This window comes from Lissotriton helveticus, chromosome 4_1 (genome assembly GCF_964261635.1).
Source record: "Lissotriton helveticus chromosome 4_1, aLisHel1.1, whole genome shotgun sequence".
Lineage (NCBI taxonomy): Eukaryota > Metazoa > Chordata > Amphibia > Caudata > Salamandridae > Lissotriton > Lissotriton helveticus.
Window position 1 is genome coordinate 208,121,523 of NC_136063.1, and position 19,236 is coordinate 208,140,758.

Genomic DNA, 19,236 nt, shown 5'->3' on the forward strand with positions numbered 1-19,236 from the left:
TATTTGTGAGGTCATAAGCAGTGCACAGCAGGGCGAAAGTTATAGTTAGTTCAGTAAACTGTAACAGGTGAATTTCAGTTTTTTGTTCTAAACAATTGTTTTTATCTCATTTCAAAATCTAACTATAATGTCACCTTAACCTTTGTTTTTGTGAGTGAATTTCAGTGTTTTTTAATCATATTCAGCCAGCACAGGGAATAGAACCAATAATAGACACGCACACTAGGTTACCACTAGGACTGTACACAAGTAAGACTCAGAACTTCCCACAGTAACAGTGAATGTCAATGTCTCTGTGCAGATTACACTTACATGATAGTCACCTTGCAAACCTCACTGAAAGGAGGCAACAGAGGTGATTCTATACCTGAACCCAAGGGCAAAAACAAGGATTGTACTTACATACATGATACAAGCCTTATATTGCGATTCCTACAAAAAAGAAATGCCACTCTGTGGCAGTTAAGGCAAGTCGGACTACATGTAACACAATGGGACAGGAACTGCCCTCTGAAAACCAGGAGCCAACCCTTGTGCAAAAGGAAAATACTTATAAGTGGGGACAAAATAACACACTTACCAGAGGCAAGAGCGGAAGAGAAGTGCACAAAGAAAGCAATAGAAAGCAACGTAAGAGCTGTAGCAAATAGTCAGGAGCAGGTCATTCAAGGAAAAAACGGATAATTAACAGGGCACTAGGAACTGTAGCAAACAGGCGACTGGAACTGCAAGGGGACTAGAGACTGCAAGAGGAACACAGAAATAGGGCACATAAGGAAGGAGCCAAAGGTAGGAGACTGGAACAAATACAAGAGCATTGACAAAAGGAATAAGCCAAGGGAAATGATTGCAGTAAAAGAAGGAACGAACTAGTAACAATTAAAAAAAAAATGGAGCAGCACTGGGGCTGAACTTTACTGTAGAAAAAAGGCAGACAAGGAGGTAAAGCAAAAGCAATGCAGGGCTGTTAGAATTCTGCAGCAAGCTCCATAGGGACAGGGCACAGGCTGTAGCTGAAGCACGGCAGGAACTGATCGGGAAACAGGCAACAACAGTTCCAGCGCCATAGAGGTCCGAAATTCAGTCCATAAACATGGAGCTCCAGGAAACGCCAGAGTCTAAGCAGTTATAGGCAGCAGCAAGCTCTGTGGGCAGTCACATAATCGGTCTGCACAAGACTAGTCACAGGTGTGTGCAGTTGGGAGTCCCCTGTCTTCACAAAATGTTTTTTAAAAATCATATAGGGTGCAGGGTAGAGATACCCTATCCCCCTAGGCCTGGGGGTCCCTCTGGGTCCTAAAACATTTTTTTTAAAAACACGTTACCACAAATTCATGGTGGCTTTGCAAATCTACAGTGATTTTTTTTTTTAATAGCTTGAGCTGTGTGCCCCCCTCCCCTTAAAAATGAAAATGGCCCTGGGTGTCTCTGGGGCATGTTAAAGGCTTGCTGGGGGCACACACCCCTCTCCCCAATAGTAAAACAAATGAATAGAATTGCCTCCCGCTAACACCCAGCATGGGTGCTGGCAGGGAGCTAGCAAGGCCATGGGGGCCTTGGGGATACACCCATAGCCCTGACGAGAACAAAAGTGGTGGGTGTTCTGGGTGGGCCTTAGACACCCACAATAATATTAAAAAAATAGAAAAATGGGAAAAATGAATAATAAATGTATGGCAAGACCCCCCTAATGCCCTAGAGCATTTTTCAAGTGCATGTTTTGTTAATGGTAGTGCCCCTAGAAGAGGCTGGGGCACCACCAAACATTTTCGTAATGTTGAGGGGGCTGCAGACAGTGCAGCTTCCCCCAGCAACATTAAAAAAAATCAGTGGGTCATTAAATCCATAACTCCTGGAGAGCTTACCATATTTGTTAAAAGCACTCAGAGCTGGACCCGGATGCTCTTCAGCTGGAGTGCAGAGACCTTTAGTTGTTGGTTCTACGGGTGCACTTTGTGCCTTAAAAAATATTAACAGAATGTCTCAAAGATATGTTAATCTGTTTTTCTAAAAGGACTTTATTCAATATATTTTGGTACAATCACTTTCATTATTCATTACAATGTCTGGCTCTATGTAATATACATTTTATTATAGTTATTAGTGACTTTATGACAAAGCGAAACAAAAGGGGATGATGGACGGAGTGTTCAAGCAAATCAAACACTCACCCCCAGTCAACTGATCTGGGTTTAATCCACCACCATTCTTTAGCCCACTCAGCCACCCCATTTCAGACATGGCTATATGCAAATCAGTCTGACCCTGTGCCTCATGGGAACTGTACAGCCCGAACTGCCAAGCCATGTCTTCCATGGACCGGAAACAAGCATCCTGGGACCGGTTTCGGATTCATAATCCTCATCAGCCAGGTTATCTTGAATCCAGTGGCCAAGTGAGCAAGGGACTCACGTCTGAGCATACCCTGCCACACTTAGGGCGAACAAAGTGAAACAAAAGGGGATGATGGACGGAGCGTTTGAGCAAATCAAACACTCACCCCCAGTCAACTGATCTGGGTTTAATCCACCACCATTCTTTAGCCCACTCAGCCACCCCATTTCAGACATGGCTATATGCAAATCAGTCTGACCCTGTGCCTCATGGGAACAGTACAGCCCGAACTGCCAAGCCATGTCTTCCATGGACCGGAAACAAGCATCCTGGGACCGGTTTCGGATTCATAATCCTCATCAGCCAGGCTATCTTGAATCCAGTGGCCAAGTGAGCAAGGGACTCACGTCTGAGCATACCCTGCCACACTTAGGGCGAACAAAGCGAAACAAAAGGGGATGATGGACGGAGCGTTTGAGCAAATCAAACACTCACCCCCAGTCAACTGATCCGGGTTTAATCCACCACCATTCTTTAGCCCACTCAGCCACCCCATTTCAGACATGGCTATATGCAAATCAGTCTGACCCTGTGCCTCATGGGAACAGTACAGCCCGAACTGCCAAGCCATGTCTTCCATGGACCGGAAACAAGCATCCTGGGACCGGTTTCGGATTCATAATCCTCATCAGCCAGGCTATCTTGAATCCAGTGGCCAAGTGAGCAAGGGACTCATGTCTGAGCATACCCTGCCACACTTAGGGCGAACAAAGCGAAACAAAAGGGGATGATGGACGGAGCGTTTGAGCAAATCAAACACTCACCCCCAGTCAACTGATCTGGGTTTAATCCACCACCATTCTTTAGCCCACTCAGCCACCCCATTTCAGACATGGCTATATGCAAATCAGTCTGACCCTGTGCCTCATGGGAACAGTACAGCCCGAACTGCCAAGCCATGTCTTCCATGGACCGGAAACAAGCATCCTGGGACCGGTTTCGGATTCATAATCCTCATCAATCACTGGATTCAAGATAGCCTGGCTGATGAGGATTATGAATCCGAAACCGGTCCCAGGATGCTTGTTTCGGGTCCAGGGAAGACATGGCTTGGCAGTTCGGGCTGGACTGTTCCCAGGAGGCGCAGGGTCAGACTGATTTGCATATAGCCATGTCTGAACAGGAGTGGCTGAGTGAACTAAAGAATGGTGATGGATTAAACCCAGATCAGTTGACTGGGGGTGAGTGTTTGATTTGTTCAAACGCTCCGTCCATCATCCCCTTTTGTATGACTTTATGACAAAGCCAGTATATTAGCCTTACTTAAAATAACACCCTTTATATTATAATACATAGTCAGGTGGGCGCTCAACTCACCATTGCACAGTGAGCATCACAGGGTTGGCCGCCAGCTGGAGGTTAATCGCAGGGCCTGGCCATAGGCCTATCCCTGCGCCCAACCCCCGCAGTGAAGCACATTGGCCGAAGGCAGTGCGCAGAGAGGGGTTGATTGCTAGCAGAGGGGTTGGGCCCTGGGACTAGCCATAGGCCAAGCCCTGCATCCATCCCCATGCCTTGCATGGTGATGTACATCTTACTTTACTTTAAAAGCAACATATCAATTCATGGAGAAAAATCAACGGCTAAAGTGTCTTTATAGTTACGTATAGTAATAATATCTTACTTTGCGTTAAGATAAAGTAACTATAACCTGTGCCCTCGCCATGCACTGCTAATTACCTCCAGAATTACATCACTCATTGCATGTTCTATGCCACCAGTGACAACATCATTCTAACATCTGAAATGATGTAGTAATATTTTTACCTTAGTCAAAGATGTATCAAGCACAGCTATATTTGCAGTAGTTGGACCGGATTCCTTAATGAATGTTTTTCAATTGCAGATAAAGGTAAAGGTACATTTGCAGAGTCAGAGGTTTTAATGGATGAGGTTAATATACATGAACAATAATGTTATGGCATGCATGTTCATCAAAGCCCTTTACAAAAACTAACTTTGGAGGTCTTCCTTCAGATGGTGAATGGTTTGGCAAATGACAAGATTGACATGGAAATTGAAGGAACATACATTTATTTGTAGAGGAAGTGAGAACGCTTTCTAGGCAAAGGAGCATAGTATGGGAACTCTAAACCACCAGTATTTAGATGATTTTATTTTGTGTTTTATAGCTAAATAAATCGCACACATATATTTAGTCTTGTTTTATGGTCTATATTGGTCAATTTTCATTAAAAGATACAATACATCAAGGTCACTGAAGCAGCACAGAAGAGAAGAAGCAGCTGTGACATCAGCTACTGTTGTACCAGGAACCATACCATCCCAGATTCGTATCTATAACATCAAAATGTGTATCTTATCTTTAATATAATACTGTATATTGAAGAAGTGACAGAAAAAAATACATTAGATTCAAACTCCACTTGATTTGTTTAGTGGTGAAATTGATGCCAGAATTAACATGGAAATCTGTGGAGTACTGAATATGGTAGAAACCTGCAAGGGAATCTTCTAAACACAGCTAACGTACTGTGTAGCTGAGGGATGTACTCGATGACTACATTATCAAGCACACTTAAGAAGGTCTCCAGAAGAGCAAATAAACAATCTTATGGTGAGAAATTTGCTACCACGTATGTCAATTCCCCAAAACATATTAAATAGTAGTGAAGACAAAGCAGCAGCCCAAGGTACCCAATAAGAGACAATGATAATTTCTGAGAGTAATACCCCCAGTCTCACACTCTTCCACTATACTTAAACCATTGATGCTTTGGCAGCTGTTCCTATATTTAAGGTAGACAGATACCTAACACACACATGAGATTCCTGATGATGTTTATGCAATTTCTGAAAATTGTTCATAAAATCTGTTATAGCCCTTGCATGAGCTGCTCCCATCATTATTGGTGCATGATTGGCCCCAATATTGGTGCAAGGAGAAGATTCTATCTACTTTCAATTGCTATTACCTGGACACATAATTTAAACACATAGCACGGATGATTAAAATATTCAAAAGGATAAAGAATTAAAAGCTGTAGCAAAGTGAAGTATTGTCCCACCATCACTGGCACTGAAATATACTTCTTCCTATGTGGATGTGCACTTGTGATCAGACAAAATGCTGCCACTCATCGTGCAAGAGAGCCAGTCTCAGAAAGCACTTCCGCCTCTGACAACACAAGAGAATATATTGTACCAACAGTAGTTCTGGGGAAGGGGAATAGGGTAATAGAGAAAGTAGAGGTGCTGGACTCCACCACTCTGGTGTATTCCTCTGTTGGGTGCTGATGTCTGCGGGTCAATTTGGATATTTAAGGGCAGTAGGGCTCTGCCATGGAAATTCTCTATCTAACCTTAACAGTAAAAAGGACATGATGTAAACGTATCTCTGTGCAACCAACCCGCTGTATGAAACTGATATTCTTGACACTGACACATGGTAGGGGTTGTGTAACTGTATATGTGCTCATCAACTCTCATTCATCACTGACAAAAGTACCTACCACAAGCTTCACAATTATGTACTCTCTGATGAAGTTAAACTGAGGTTCTACTTGACTCATATGCTACTGTAGGTGGGGTTACATTTAATTTATTATAATATCAAAACCAGAGGTTCTTTTCTTTTCATTATTTTATTTGATTCTTTCTAACTTAGGCTTTAGTTATCAAGGAAAAATGTAGAAACAAATATGAATCAACTGACATTCAATGAGTTTGTGCTCACTTGATTTAGTCCAGGTTGAACTTCTGTAACTGACTTTCTTCCTAGTTCTCACGCTCCTTCTCTTTTCTAAGTGGAGATGTTTCCCGTCCAGAGGTCCTCTGAGAAATAAACAGGGAGCACAGGTAAGTGTAATGAACAATTGAGATTGTTTATTGACCCTCTTCCCTTCTTTAAACTCCTCTGTAGTAATACTTATCTCTCTTTTTTAGAGTTGCATTGCCTGTCTGGATACCTTTTATCTTTTCCACCTGTAACACTGTACCCAATCTGGTGGAAATTAGCAAAGCACCACAAAATAAATTCACTGAAAAAAAAAATGTGAAACGGAAACTTTAGGGATGAATCAAGCATCCTTTGGAGAAGATTCAGCATTTTTTTGAGAACTGCCACTGATGTGTGCACTTTGTGGTTTGTGTGCCGATCGAGGAATTTAATTGATGGAAACACCAGCCGGGTGTGTGTGCTTTCTGGGACACACCACATTTTTGGAGTTGAAGCAATAGTGGAGAGTGATATTACATGATCAGTCTGTCCTGCATCTTTTTCAAGCGTACACTTGCCATGAGCCATCTGACGTTTCCGATATAACAGAGTATGCAATGCAGGGGCGGCTCTTCCGCTAAGGCAGTGAAGCATAGCCCTACTGCCTTTCAGCACAGCAAAAAAGGAAAAACAAATGATAATAAGGTAATGTTATTATCATTTTATTTTTCTGTGCTGGGGCAGTGTTGTGGTGTGAGGCTAGGCTGCGCAGAGGAGAGGAGTGCTGGCACCCTCCTAAGTGCGCATGAATGTTTGGCTAGCCCTCTGGGGCCAGCCAAACATTCATGCGCACTTCACATTTTTTCCACCTAGGCTGAATTACAGCCTGGGTGGAGAATGTGCCCAGGCTCCCATTCTCCACCTGAACTCCAAAACAACGGCGCTTAGACCAATCACAACACTGCATTGCAGCATTGTGATTAGCTTAGGGGAACCTATACTGCTTCCTGCTCAAGCAGAAACCAGGAAGAGGATGGAATAGCGGCAGCGGCCAGCAAGCTGGTGGGCCGGCAGGTAAGTGATTAAAAAAAAATTCTCCCTCCCCCTTCCCACTATCCCCTCCTCTCCATCCCACTACTGTTTTGGGGGAGCAGCCAATACTGACACAATCAGCAGTCTCTTGAAACACGCATTGGCCGTGAGCAATCGAGTGAAGTTGGCACAACATGCCTCCATATTGGAAGTGTCTGATTGTATTGGCAGTTCATTATAACATACATTTCATGAAAGCCAACCGTGGCAACCTATGGTCACTTTGGCAATGTTTGTTTTGGTGTTACAGCCAAGGTTTGAGGCATGTTTGTTGTGAGTGCAATGGATTTAGAAAACAGAGAACCACACATTAGCAAGGTAAGTGTGTGCTGATATTCTATTAAACCTAAATAACATTAATGGAATTTATTGCGAGTGTTAATTAGAGTTCCTTGTTGTTTGGACAACATCGTTACCATGAAAATGTTGTAATTTTAAATTGTATTAGTTCATTTAGTGAGTGCCCCATAGTCGGAGGGTTTGTTTTATCTTTAAAAATTTAGAGTATTTTTGACATTATTTTTGCTACAATGAGTGCAACAATAGGCAATCCTTCATCCCTAATTTTTTGAGGACCAAATCAACTCACCATGAAATGGGAAAAATGACTTAGACTGTTAAGACATGTTAGCCATTAATCATGATGCATTTAATTCTGGGAGGAAGAACGTTTTACTCTTAAATCTAATTGTTGATGGAAGCCTGAGGAAATTGTTGAACATTTAGCACCTATTCAACCTCTTTCTGGTACAGATGTTGAAGATTATGATTGTTTTATGGAAGCGTTGGATAGATTGAAAAAATATTTACAGTAGAGCCACACATTGTTTTAGAAAGGCTCCATTTTTACTTGAGGAATCAGCAACCTAGTAAATCTCTAGATTCATACGTTTCAACTTTAAGCTGTTTGGCTGCTGACTGTGCTTTTGGAGAGGGTTTGGATACTACTTTAAGAATCAACTTATTATTCACTGTGCCAACCAAAAAAAGACAAGAACAACTTCGGAGACACCGAAATCCGTCTTTTCAAGAAGCTATTGATATAGCCAAGAGTATTGAACATTCAATTGCTTCTTCTGCAGCTACATCAGAAGTTAACGTATCAACATTAATTTCTGATGTAGCTGCAGTGTCATTAAAGGACAATAGTGTTAAAGTGAAGTTCACTAGACGAAAGAACATGTTTCCAGGAGGCACCAAGGTATTTTGCAACAAATGTGTGTCTAAAAACCATTCCATACAGTTCAAGATGTGTCCTGCAAGAAATAAGGAGTGTTTTAGATGTGGAAAGATGGGGCACTTTGGGAGTGTGTGTGGATGTCACAAGAAGAATCTGTTGAGGATGTAAGTAAAGAAAATAAGTTTTAGGTATAGTTGAGGTGGTTGAAGACAAGCAAAGTACTAAAGTTTCTGGAATCACTATGTGTGGTATTGATGAGGAACATTATACTCCACCTGTATGTGAGATTTTGATTGAAGGGAAAAAGGTGGATGTGATGGCTGATTCAGGATCACCATTTACCATTGTATCTAATTCTTATTTTCATCAGCATTGGGATAATACGATTTTGGATCCCAATGATGTCAGTGTGTTTGTCTTTGGAAAAAAGAGATCAATATGATTGGGTATACCTCTAGATCCCAGTGCTAAACATCCAATGTACATTGTGGATGATGATTATATGGTGAAAAGTAAAGGATGAACTTTTGGAAAAATCGTATTTGCCTTTTCACCTGTCAAGCACAAATTATAACAAGTTCTGCTTTCTATGCTTGGAGAATTATCTCAGATGCTCAAGGAAATGTGTACTGAAAAGGTTATAGAACCTGTTGATGCATTAAAGTGGGTATCTCCCATTGCACCTGTCAAAAAGAAGACTAGCAAATTGAGAATGTGTGCAGATTTCAGATCTGTCAACAGATTGTTGTGGAATGTTAACCTTTACCACAAATCCAGGATATTTTTGTAAAATTAGAAGGGGCAAAGTTCTTTACCACAATTGATCTGAAGGCTACATCTCATCAGATTATGTTGACTGAGTATTCTCGTGACCTTACCACGTTCATTAATCCTAATGGAACATCCAGGTATACCGGGATGTCATTTGGTCTTGTAGCTGCCACCTCAGGGTTCCAGAAACGTATTTTGTGTTTGTTTGGGGACATCAAGGGGGTGGTTGCGTTTCAGTATGATACCCTGGTGTATGCTGATATGTTGGAGTCCCATGATCAGCTGTTAGATAGAGTGCTAAGTATTTGGAAAATAGAGGTATGACAATTCAGCTTGATAAATGCAGATGTTTACCTTCTAAAGTGGAATGTCTTGGCCATGTCATTTCTCAAGCCGGAGTGTCACCAAACAGGATTCATTCTGCTTCTGTAGCTCTTGCCAGTCCACTCTGCTTCTGTAGCAGTGAAGGCCCCACAGACCCAGAATCCCTTACAGATGAGAGGGGGCCAACTGGGGTGCCCTATCCCCAGTTCAGCTGTAGGATGCCCCACTAATGACACACCACTTCAGTACTTGCATTGGGGGGCCTCTATCACTCACTGCTGTAGCAGGTTTACCGGACCATTAGTAACTCCCCAGGCTTCTCAACTGCCTGCTGCCACCCATCTCCAGTTTCTCCTCCTCAATGGCTGTGATGAACTTCACCGTAGCCCTGTAGTCAGGCAACCTTGCCAAGGCTGGCTCAGGGCAGCTCTGCAGTTTCGTCAGGACGCTGCTGGGGCAGCCAGTGAACGGACAGTGAGTCCAGCATCTGAGGCGGTGTCTCCCCGTCCCTAGATGAAGCACTAAAGGGTCCCCTTTCATGCAAGTAATCACTGCTGTGGCCCACTGAGCACACTGCAGTATGGCCGCCACGAGGTCGGTGGCCGATCTCTGTCTCTATGGGGTCAAATGCCTCCAAAATTGTGTGGGTGATGGCGCTTTGGATTGCTACTGCCAAGGGGGCTTGACCCAGGCCAGATGGCCTCGAGGAGCGGTGGTAGATAGGCGGATTAGCTGCTTTGCAAGCAGAGCTCTTCACAAGATGGCCACCATAATTGACAGTTAAGCCACACCCCCAATCTCCCTGTTTTTGCTGACTTTATTTTGCTGGCCTTAGAACGCAGTGCACTTTACCACTGCTAAGCAGTGCTAAAGTGCTTGTGCTATCGCCCTCAAATTTGGTAACATTGACATTCCACTGAATTGGTAAATGTAATTTACTTGGAAGTCCCTACTAAAGTGGTACTACCTGTATTTGAGGTCTGTAAGTTAAATACTATCTTTGGGGCTGCAGCATTGATTGTGCCATCCACTTAAGTAACACTTATAAGCATGTCATTGGCTTGCCCGTGCAGCCTGTGTGTACGGTTTTAATCTGCCATTTTGACCTGGAAAAACAAATCTTTTGCCCAGACGAAACTTTCCATTTCAATGCATATAAGTCACTCCGAAACAGTCCTGGTAGTGAAAAATTATTATGTTTGTTTTCCATTGCTGCAAGGCCAACCTTTTTCCGTAGCATAACATTGGGTTTTCTTATTACATTTAACAAGTGATGCCTTTCAATTGGGAGTAGTTAGAAATGTTGTGTTTGGTGTCTCTCTTTACTGGTAAAGTCGTAATTCTGAAAATGCCACTTATAGAAATTTGGCATTTGTTTCTCCCAACCTTTTTATGCCTGCAGCTTGTATCCTGGGTCACATGACTAGGTGTAGCTGGCAGTTCATCTTTGTGTATTGCTCCCACACAGTAAGACAAAGGGGGAATAGGGGTTGGCAGGATGGCCATCTCTGCCTTGATAGGGGGTGGAGCTGTCACCTACTACACTTACACATCACAAAGACTCTGCCTCACCACACTCACAAAGGATTTTGCACTAGTCTTGCGTGCCTCCAGCCTAGCTGGGGCCAGGGCAGGATGGCAGAAATTTCCAGACACCTATGTTTCGGGGGGGGGGGCTCTAGAAGCTCCTCCCGCTCAAAACTGGTCTTCAGGCATAAATAGTAGACCCTTAGACCCAACTCTGGAGCTGTGTGGGACTCAGAAGAAGGAGTGATGCGCTGCTCCTTTGCAAGGACTGCTACTATGCTTCCCTGCTGCTTGAGTGAGGACTGAACCTGCACCAGCTGTGGTTTTTGGGCAGAACCGACGCAGCACCATGCATCTACTTGCAGCTCTGCATTGGAACCCCCACTGTGCGATGCATCCTCTACACAGGACCCCGCAGCTCTTCGGAACAGATGCTTTGTGATGCCCCCTTGATGCTGGGCCCCCCCACCACAGCCCTGCAACTCCTCAGAACTGCTGTCATACTATGCATCCTCAGCGCATCCTCAATCGCAGCCCGCAACTCCTCAGAATCACCACTGCACTACACATCCTCAATGCAGGATCTCTCAACACTCCGCAACTAGGATTTAAGGTACTTTGTTCAGGGGGCCTGACTTTGTCCTGCATCTGGCCCACAATCCATTGTAGTCAACCTGAACTTGTAACGTTGTCCCGGTCTGGCACGACCAGATAACCACAGTTGGTGCTTTGTGCTTCTAAGCACTGTTTTTACTTAAATATTTAACATGAAATTGCATATCTCCTGTTTTACTAATTGGATTTTTGTCATTTGCTAAAAATATACCATATTTTTCTAAATTGGTGTGGGATTTTTCTTGCTTTGCGTTCTCACTTTATTTTTGCTTGTGTGCTGTAAAAATGCTTTACACATGCCTCTGAGTTAATCCTGACTGATTTGCCCTGGTGATTTGTAGCTACCAGTGGTTTAAGCACAGGTTTAATATGGCGTTTGCTTGTGTTTTGCCCTGACAAGAATTGAGGTTGCTGCTTGAGTAGGGTTTCAACCCCTCAACCATTAACCCCATTTTTTACATGGGTATTCAGTTGTTGAGATTCATAACCTGGTTTGTGCAGTGCCATACAATGATTTTGTATAACACAAAAATCCCATATAATTCCGAGTTTCTTTATATTTCTGCTTGATTGGCTCATTTGCTTTTTTCCAAATTTACCTTCATCCTGCTAGAATGACTGTGCCTGTGGCTACACCTGTGAGGATGGAGGTTGAGTTTGCCAACCTGGATACCTGGACACTATGGTTGAGCTCAAGAGTTCAGCAAGGAGAGGAGACATCTAGCCAAAAGCAACACCAGGAAGATGGAGCTCCAGAAGGCTCTGAGAACCTGGGCAGAAGTTCCTCGATCGCTGGCAGCATCAGAGTATGACAAGGAGGGGGAGGATGATGTGGAAGACCTGGACACAGGTCTTGTAGTGGAGAACAGAGGAGAGGGGAATAACTTGTCTCCTCAATTGGCACTCACTCCCAGAGCAGAAGCAAGTGTGCCATCAAGGCCTATCCCCAGAGGAGCTGGGAGACAAGAAAGCTGAAAGGGAGTTTAGGATGCAGATGGCTAAAATCAAGATGGAGGAAAAGTAACTGGCCATGGAGGCTGAGCAAAAGAAGACTGAGAGAGCCATAGCAAGGGAGAAACTGGCCATGGAAGAAAGGAGAATGGCGAATGAGCTAAGAGAGTTGGACATCAGAGCAAAGCAAGCAGAGTTCAGCACTAAATGTGACACTGATACCACAGTGTCCAATAAAAAGGTCCACATTTCTAAAGACCTAGTGCCTTGATATGTGTTGGGGAATGATGTCAACAAGTGGTTCTCAGCCTTAGGGAGCTGGAGGATGCACACTGTGTCAGCTGAGTATTCTGGGGGCAAGTGTCTCGAAGCATATGCTTACAGTGGGGAGGGACACCCTGCTCACACTAGTGATAGGAGACCAGATGAGATGTGTGCCCCATGAAAGCCACTCTGGGCACCAAGTGTTGACTTGCCCAAGAAAAACACTGCATGAGATTTAGGGACAGTCACAAACTGCCAAACCAATCTTGGGGAGATTTCCTTAATTATTCCAGTAGGGCACTGAGTGGTTAGGTGTGGGGTAGCAAAGAGAATGATTTTACTGGGTTGAACAATCTTGTTTTTAAGAGAGCACATACTTAGTACATGTTTTGTGGAGCTGCACCAGCACCTGGTTGATAGCAAGCTCACTACTGAACCCAGGAAGTTTGAAAAGGAGATGTACATCTGGGTCAACACTAGAGTGTCCAAGAAAGTATCTTAGGGCTAATGCCAAAAAAGTGGAAATGATCCCCATTAGAAGAAGGAGTGGAGAGACAAAAATGAAAATGAGGATATCTCTAAGGGTCCACAGTTCCAAAGGACAGGATTCCAAATTTCCACCTAAGCAGATGAACAGGTTTCCTGTTTAAGTCCTGAGGGAAGTTGTTAGACTGGGGATCCCTGGTTGGCTGAGTTAGATACCCTAGGCCAAGTAGGGACCCGAGTTCCAACATCAGGGAAGGGAAGATCACCTTCTTAGACAGCCCTGCTCACCCCCTGTGCTTGGCATGAGCAGCCAGGCTTATCTTCAAGGCAAATGTGTAAACTATTCACAACCAATTATGACACCACAAATAGAATCCACACGAGTTTTATAAAAACAAGTATAAATTATGTAAAAAGATATACGATAAGAACACATGATATAAAACCAACATATGAGGTTGCAGAATATTTCTCCTGGTCGGTTGTTAGGCCAGCCAGCCCTTTTAAGTTCTGGCGATGTCAATGAGCACTTCTAAACATTCTCCTGTAATCCTAATATCATGTCATACAGTTCGTAATGCAAGAATCAGGCACTTTTGCAATGTAAAAGTACTGTAATGCGTAACGTAGCAATCAGACACTGCAATGAAAAGAATGCAATGCATAACGCAACAATCAGGCACTTTGCAAGGTAAAATAATGCAATGCGCAATACAACTACCAGATATGTCGTTCTGCAAAAATAAGGCAATGCGTATACACTAATCAGGTAATTCGTTGTGCAGGAATAATGCAACATGCAATACGCTAATCAGGTAGTTCATTATGCAGAAACAAGGCAATGCGTCATACGACCATCAGGTAGTTTGTTATACTGAAATGATGCAATATGTAATACATCAGTCATGTACTCCGTTCTGCAGAAATAAAATACTATGAAGTACACTCAGTCCCTTATCACTGGGCCTTAGGCGGTCTCTCCGCCCCTGCTTCTGACCTTCAGTCAGCCTCTCACAGTTGCGACACAGTACGATGTAATCCCAAAGTGCAGCTTCGCACTCCGGCCCCTGCACTGCCACTCCCTTGGCAATATAGGCCGCAATACGAGCCAAAGCAGAGGCTCGTGCTGCCAACACAAGAGAGAGTATGAGAGCGTCTCCCTCCGAACCCGCGCCATGCTCCAGGGTTCAACACACGTTACCTGGAGGCGTGAGCGCACTCTCCACTCCTCCTCCAGCGGCTGGGCCTCCAACGCAGGTTTGTGAAATTACCACGGCAGCTCGGGCCGGCAACTCAGCTCCTCCGGGACTGCTGGCCTGGGCCACTTCACTTACGAAGATCTCAGGATGCCTCAAAGCACACGCACACAGTGTTGCTGAATCTTTCCTCACTACGGGTGCACGATCACTGGGCACTCCACACACAGGTCTCAGGCTGCACGAAGATCACACGCACAGCATCGCTGAGACTCACTTTACTCCTGTGCACACGATAACACTGAAAATCCTCATAAAAGTCTACCGGTGCACAACGCACCTACACACAGAAGTGATGAGACTCACTTGGATTCCCCAGGTACACGATAACCAGGCACACCCTCATGAAGGTCTCACAGTGCACAACGCACAGTGTCAATGAGATTCACATGGATTCCGGTGCACACGATCACTCGACAATCCTCACAACGGGGTTCAGGCTGCACAAAGCACACGCACACAGCATCGCTGATCCTTGCTTGGATTCCAGGTGCCGGCGATCAAGGGCCGATCTTCCTGAAGGTCTCAAGTGCACAAAGCACACACACACAGCGTCGCTGAGACTCACTTGGACACCAGGCGTCCATGATCACAGGGCAGTTCTTACGAGGGTCTCAGACTGCATCAGACACGCTCACACAGCACCGCTGAGACTCTCTTGGAAACTTTTGTGTTTCTGTGTTTCCGAACAGGGAGCCAGCTCACCTAAGACTCTTGGGGATAAGTTACTTCAGGACACAGCACAAACCAACATTCTACAAGCAGGGGGACACCGCACTCAGCAAAGTCCCTTTAACCTTTCCTTGGTTAAAACAGCAAACTGCAGGCCAGCCTCAAAACACACAGCAAGAGTCAGCCCTTTCCTTAAGTCTCGTCAGTTGTTTCTTCCTTGGCAAAGGTCTTCTTCACCACGTAGTAGCTCCAGTCTTGTTCACACTTGATCAAGCCATTCTCCAAGTTCAGAGGCTTCAGCTCTCATAGTTATACCCCTTAATGGCTTTGAAGTTTTTGTGTTTAAAGGGGTACTGACCCCTGTTCAAACCAGTTCTGGGTGCCTCCCTGCATGTGACACCTTTCTTCTTTTGATTAGTGGGGGTCTGGATTCTCAATCACTCTGCAGGAGATGTGCCAATTGTTTCATGGCAGCAACCCAGGCCTCTTCACCTCTAAGGGCTTCTTCTCCCCCTACACTCCAGATGTAGGTCAGCATGTTGCTGTCTCACCTCCTCCCCTGGGTCGAGACATTCCCCAGATCCTATTGCTTTCAAATCTAGACAGTCAATCCACAGCCAGGCAGAGACACACAGAAATGTTAGAGCACAAAAACTCAGCCACTTCTAATAAAGTGGCTTCTGAACACACAATGCAAAAAACACCTTCATAAAAAGATGTCTTATTTCATTGTGAGTTCAGGCATAATAAACCTCACCTTTCCATCTTAAGCCTTTGGGAAGATAGGCTGGAAAACATATTACACAGCCTTCCCATTGTATCCTATAAGCAAGATGGCCTTTCAACAGTGAAAAACGAAAATGGAGATTATTTCACTGTCAGGACATGGCACACACGTTATTACATGTCCTACCTTTCACATGCACTGCACCCTGTCCAGGGGGTACCCTAGACCTACCATAGGGGTGTCTGATGTGTATAGAAAGGGAAGGGTAAGGTCTGGCAAGTGAGTGCTCTTGGCAGAACAACATGGCAGTTTAACAAACTGCGCGCAGGCCCTGCAATGGCAGGCCTGAGTTCCCTTTTTAAGGCTACTTGTGTGTGTGGGACAAATAGTGCTGTAGGCCCACTAGAAGCAGTTGCATTACCAGCTCTGGCACACATAGTGCCCTTTACTAGGGACTTTACTAGTAAGGCAAACATACCAATCATGGAATCACTAATCCATAACAATAATTTACACAGAGAGCATATGCACTTTAGCACTGATCAGCAGTGATAATGTGCCCAGAGTCATAAAACCAACAAAAACAGGTCAGAAACAACACAGGAGGAAGGCAGAAAGTTCAGGGATGACCCTGCATAAAGGGCCAAGTCCAACAGAAGTTCACCCCCAAGTGCTATGAGTGCCATCAGGTCGGGCACTTCAACAGTGATGCCAAGTGTCTCAAGAAGGCACAGCCCTCCCACTGGTTGACAGACACCGGGACTGGCTAGTGTAGCGCTTGGGGAGGAGATTGCCCCAGTTTGTATGGGGAAAGTGCAGAGGTTACCCTAATGTCACTGGGTGACGTAGAGATGGTGCCAAGGACTGACATGCCCAGCAACACCAAAAAGTACAGTAAGTAGGTCACCATCAATAGGCAGCGGGTGGAGGCAGAGTAACTGGATCCAGTATGACTACCATCAGGTATCATGTGGTGCCCTCAGAACAGGTAGTCCCTAATGTGTTTCAATAATTAGAGTAACTGACAACCATGAGACTCACTACCCAGTGGCTCTACTTTCTCTTTGAATGATGGGGATGAGAGGTCTCAGGTTCCTTGAGGGTAGCTTTGAGTCCATCCATGCCTATGGATTGTCTGCTCGGTAAAAACATGGAGCACATCATCTGGAAAGAGGTCGAGCTCTGGTCCCACCTGGAGATGTTGGGGTTGCATGAGAGGGTGTGCCTGGCCACATGGTCCATGGCAGTCCGAGAGCGTAGCCAGTAGACCTGGAGACTCGAAAAATGTCCCAAAAAGAGGAAGGGCAAGGGGCGCAGGAAACCCTCTCAGGAAACTCCCATGGTCCAGTAGGAGGCTGAGCCTGAGAGCAATACCACAGAACCGGTACAGGAGGATATTTCCATCCTGGGAAACCTACCTAGACCAGCCATTTGTCAGAAGGAAGGAGGTCTCACCAGGTGCAAGTGCTACAGAGCGTAAAATGAGTGTCCTACTCTGGAGGACCTGCAATGGCATGTCGAGGCCCAGCTAGCTCTAGTGATCACCCGATTTACTGGGAAAATGGTCTCCTGTACAGCGAGCCCACAGCTTCTGTGCCTGGTGCAACCCATGTGTAGGTGGTCCCCCAGTGCAACAGAAACTTCTACTGGAGCTGGCTTACATTGTTCACCTTGCAGGTCATCAACGGCTGGACAAGCTCTTTGGCAGGCTTGTCACCCACTTTTATTGGCCCAGATGAAGGCGACCACATATGCATTCTACAGGTCATGTCCCACCTGCCATGCCAGTGGGAAGGCAAGAGGGAAGTGCAAATCTCCCCTGCTTCCCCTTCCAGTCATTGACACCACCTTTGAAAGGGTGGGCATCAACATTGTTGTACCTCTGAACCGCAACACAGCACGAGGCAACAGATCTATCCTGTTCATGCTAGACCATGCCATCCAGTACCTGGAGGCTAAACCTCTGAGGACAGTGACTGAGCTGATGTGGGGTTCCCCAAGGAGGTAGTATTTGATGGAAGTACCAACTTCATGTTAGCGTACATGAAGTCCATGTGGAATGAGTGTGGGGTAACCTACAGGTTCCTGTGACTTTCTCTGGCCAGACATGAACAGGTAACCACTTTGTGTTTCTAAGCACTGTTTTTATTTAAAACTTTTAAATTGCTCATTTCTGGTGTTATTAACCAGATTTTTGTCATTTGGTGTCAAATAATTTGTTAAAAATATAATTCAGATTTCTAAATTGGTGTGGGTGTTTCTTGTGTTGTGTTTTTGCATTAGTGTGTCTCTTGATTTTGACTTAGAAATCTTTCTCACTGAGATTTGAGTTCATGTAATTCTCTTTGCTGAATTTTAATGAGCCATATCCTAGTTCCTTACATTGATTTGCTAAGCATACTGACTATTATTTTTGCCTTCTGTATTGCACTTGATTTTTAATAAACTGTCATGGTCCTCTCTGAAGAAGGTTTAAGCCTCTTCTGGTTTTAAGACTTATTTAATTGACTATGCTAATTCATTTTGTTGTTACTCTATCGGTAGCAGCATATTGCCTCATACGATCTTGAGGTTAACGCTGAACCTGCGTAGTCACTTTATCTTAGACTATCAGATAAGTAAAGTCAACACCTGGCAAGAGGAAGCGGAATATAAAGATAATATTAAACACAGTATTGTATTTTTTTTTTTTTTGAAAACTTTTATTGTCAAATCGAATGTGTACATTTACCAACTTCTGAAATATCATGAAACTGCAATCCTCTCCATTTATACACAATGCATGCAAATCATATCGTAGAACACACATAACAGTCCCGTCTCGGCAGGTCCACGTTTCCCCAGCCTTGCGGTCCCAATCGTTGCTGCGCCCTTCTCCCAGTACCATCACATGTGATGCTGTGGCTCTGTCCCCGGAAACTAATGCACGTTCATGGGCTAGTCTCTGGGGTGGAAGTGGTGTGTGGTGGGTCGCAGATACTCCCTCTTGCTTTGTTCCATTTGCCCCATATTCTGGACCATTTTTTGGGGCAGCCCCTGTGAGTGTATACCGCTTTTTCTGCCACCATGGCTACGTCCATATCGGTGCCCCATTGTGCTAGTGTTAGCGGCGCCCCGATCCCCAGTGCCTGGCAATGTTTCACTTGGCAATGGTCATGCCCAGGGTCGCCCAGTTTTGCAACGCTAAGTTTAGATCAGTGGGTGGCCAAATGTTTAAGAGACAACATCGCGGGTCTCGCCGGACCTCAGCCCCTCCCACTTCCATTATTTCTTCTGTGACCTGGTCCCAATATGATTG